Raw genomic sequence first — 3,832 nt, forward strand, 5'->3', positions numbered from 1 at the left:
TGGGGGCCCTGAGTAAACAGGGTTAAAAGTGGGACTCCAAGGTCAGACTGGTGGAGTCCCTTTCCCAGATCTGCTCCTTGAAAGCAGTGTTTTCTTTAAGTTATTCAAATCTCCCTCGACTTCAATTTCTGCACCTACATAGCGGGAGTAATCAGAGTCTCTGCCTCACAGAGTTGGAGTAAGGATTAGAGGAAGTAGTACAAGTGGGCGAGGGCGCCCAGTGAGGCGCGGGGAAAGCACCCAGTGCTCTTTAAATACTACGGCGGGCTCAGAGGGGAGGCTGGGGCAGGGAGAAGGGAAGAGGAAAAGGAAAAGAAAGACCAAGGACAGGATCTCACAGCATCCCTGTGTCTACAGGCCAGGAAGAAAAAGGAAACAAATGAGGTTCAAGTATGCCTGGACAACCAGTGTCATGGAGACAGGGAGAGAGAGAGGCACAAAGGGCTGACTGCTGCCAGGAGACGCAGGGCAGGGACCAAGGAGAAGAAGGACAGGGCAAAGGCCTCAGATCTGCAGCCAGGACACCTATGCCAGAGCCCTCCAAGGAAGCAGTTTCAACAGAAAGATGAGGGTGAAACCAGAATAGGTTAGTGGACAAAGAAGACAACCTGAGGACAGTTCAACAGAGTAGCAGGGTCAAGAACAGTGCTGCCCCATACAAGAGCCATTGGCCCTATCGGACTACCTCAATTGGATTTAAGTTAGTTTAGAATTTACTAAAATGGAAAACTTGGTTCTCAGTCACACTAGCCACATTTCGTGTGCTGAAGAGCCACATGTGGATAGTGACTACCCTATGAGACAGTGCAGATATAAAATATTTTTCTCACCACAGAAAATTCTATTGCAGAGCGAGGACCCTACCATAGTTTGTTATGGGGAGGATGACCCGTATGGTGGAGTAAGGGCTGGGGCAGAGTAGGGAAGGACCAAAGACACTAGAGAAGAGGAATAACAAATGCAGCCAGTTCCCAAAAGAGGTGAGAAGGAAGGAATCAAGACCAGAGAATGAAGAGTGTGGAGTGCATGTGGATTAACCTTGGGGAAGGGACTTGTAGACATTTTCTTCCTTTGAGAAAGAGGAAATAAAGAAGGGCAAAGAGAGGAAGAGAAAGACACTTGGGGGCCTTGAGGAAGGTAAAGTGGGAATTTATCTGGTGAAATTAGAGCCAACGTAAATTTTCCATGGAACCTGTCCAAAAGTCTTTGTGACTTCCTCCTGGATAATGTGGCAGGCTGGGAGAAGAATAAGCAAGTAAGAGGGGTGATTTTGGATTGAGGACTGGAATATGAGAAGCCCAACACATTGAAACAAAGGATTCTGGGATCCCAGACAGAACGGATATGGCTAGCAACCTACATGCCCCAAGTGAAGAAATAGAGTCACAGAGTGGCTGAAGGATTGGAACAGCAAGTGCTTAAGGGATCAGGATCCTTGGCGATGGTTAAAATCCAGAGCAGTATGTGGGTAGTATCAGCTAAATAGGCTGAAGTCCAAGTTCAAGATTTCGAAGGTTCAGTCTTGCTCAAGACTGAATAAGTCCAAGATGTTAGCTGAAGCACAGTGGAAACTGAGGCTACAGGAATAGATGTTGAGGAACTTCAAGGTCAAAGAATTAAGAGAGCTTCAGTAGAAACCCCAAAATCCCTGGCAAAAGACAAAGCAGAGAAGAGAACGAAGCTGGCTGCTCACGTTTTTTGTTTATCACGTTTTTGTAGCATTAAGTGAAGAGATACCCACTGTACCTGGGTGTACATCAGAATTGCCCAGAGAGTTCTGTCTTCTCTTCATCCTCTCCTGCTGCTCCTCCTTTTGGGGTTTGTTTTTAAAATAGGGATTTTTAGGTCTTACTCCCCCACCCTACCCCAGCCCCCAATGATTCTAATTTGGTATATCTGAGGGAGTCTAAAGATCAAGTTTTTCAAAATGTCCCACGTGATTCTGAGGAGCCCCGAGGTTTGGGAAGCACTAGACCAGAAGATAAGAAGGAGGGTAGGGGCATAAGCAGACAGCACTACCTTTCGAGAGACTTGGTTGGTGATGGTGCATTGGTTTGGAGGCAGCACTAAGGAGCAAGTGGAAGAGCCTCCCTACTCTGGTGAGGCGGCAGAGGACACTAGAGAAGGCTCTTCTGCAGGAAGTTGTTCACTTAGGCTCGGGTGCTCAGGAGAGAAGGTGGGCTCAGCTACAGAAAAAATGAAAATGCAAGAGTGTGGCTGCAGGATACAAGAAACAAGACATTGAAAGCCAGGTCGGAGTGACACAGCCTAGTGGCCTGCAGAGAGAGGAGGCTGAATAGTGCACTAACGAGGGTTCCAAGCACCATGTGGTGTGGTTCATTAAAGGGTTGGTAGGGCTTCGTGGTTGAATCCCTGGGCACTCAGGATTTTTCTGTCCATATGCTATCAGATTTCTAACATGTAACACATTAAAGGTTATTAAGCCCTCAGGTAAACAAGCTTGCAGAAGCTTATTCATTAACATTGGAAACTGTGTCTTCCCAACCCACATTCTTACACAGATGAAATCAGATTCGAATGAAAATCAAGGCTAGCCTTTAAGTAGCAAGTCAGAAGGGGCAACCAGGGATACCTGTGAGAGGGTACTTCCTCCCTTCTCCTCCGTGGAAGAGGGAAGTTTATAGGCAGTGGATATGGAAGGGGGCCTAAGTGTCTTTTTTAGTATCAGTCAATGCTAAAAATAGGATAAGTGCCACGGAATCCCCCCGCCCCCCAACACACACACACACACACACACACACACGTTCAGTGACAGGGCACAGAAGACAGATACAGTGTGCAAACCTGGGGATGGTTCTCAATAAAGAATATATTTACTCTACAAACCTAACTCTTATTTTAAAAGCAAGTTGCAAATGTTTGCCCCTGCTGCTGAGAGAGCTGCACTTTTGTGGATTCGAATCATTCTAGCGTTATTTCTGGTTACTCCTATGAAATAATTTCTAACACTGCCGTACACAGACTTCAAGCTGAGGACGAGAGCGCACGCGCACACACGCACACACACACGCGCGCACACACACACATAAACCTCGTGCACATTGAAGAAATGACTCACTTAATTTGCTGCTGCCTGCCACGATTGGGTTTTGATTTTACCTGTTCAAATACAAAGTTTCCTATTAGATTAACTACAGGAAAGAACTTAGGAGCATTAATCCTGATTTTGTTCATGTCTTTAGGGCACCTAAGAGGTTTTAACCTGTGCATCTTAAGAAGCCCTTCTCCGGATCACAGACTGCTTGCTCCATGATCTTCCAGACAACGATAACATTTCTTGCCACTTTAGGAGCCAATTAATGGAAACCCCTCCTAGAATAAAGATGGTCAAGCTTTGCATCTCCGGTACCTGCAGAACCGTACTTTAGGGCTCTTTCTCAGCTCGCAGTAGGATGGCACAACAGCATTCTGGAACTGCAAAGACTCCCTAGCCCCTCCTTTGAAAGATGAGAAAAAGCGAAGAGGCGGAAGAGCAGATGGTTAACCTGCCCAAGGTCACTCACTCTGAGTCGTGGCTCGGCTGACTCGCCTTTACCCCTGGCAATCCGTGCACCACCCCAGCTCCCCCAAACAGTCCCTCGGGCTTCGCTTGGTTCGCTAGCATGCAGCCCCCGCGAAAATGCAACGCCAGTTGCGCTCTGTGCCCAACTTCAGCCCTTCGCGTCACATGCAGTTAACCCTCTCGCCCGCGGCATGTCACATGGGCCACGCGCAGCTCTCTCTCCCCTACGCCTATCTCCTGAGCGCTGCCCCAAGGTCACCGGCCGTCCCAGGGAGCTCCCGCCGCCCAGCCCCGGAGGCCGCCCGGCCG

At 48.2% G+C, this 3,832-nt stretch overlaps 1 protein-coding gene across 1 annotated transcript in view; it reads right to left on the reverse strand.

Annotated features, from left to right (window-relative positions):
- The window catches only part of FAM81A (family with sequence similarity 81, member A), a 99,512-nt gene extending 96,392 nt beyond the window's left edge, over positions 1-3,120 (reverse strand). The window contains 2 exon segments of the mRNA XM_011940569.1: positions 2,020-2,186; positions 3,080-3,120. The gene's annotated coding sequence lies outside the window, so the exon portion shown is untranslated.
- Positions 3,121-3,832: the final 712 nt, after the last annotated feature.

The sequence above is a fragment of the Colobus angolensis genome, unplaced genomic scaffold, assembly GCF_000951035.1.
Source record: "Colobus angolensis palliatus isolate OR3802 unplaced genomic scaffold, Cang.pa_1.0 Scaffold19, whole genome shotgun sequence".
NCBI classification, from domain to species: Eukaryota; Metazoa; Chordata; class Mammalia; order Primates; family Cercopithecidae; genus Colobus; species Colobus angolensis.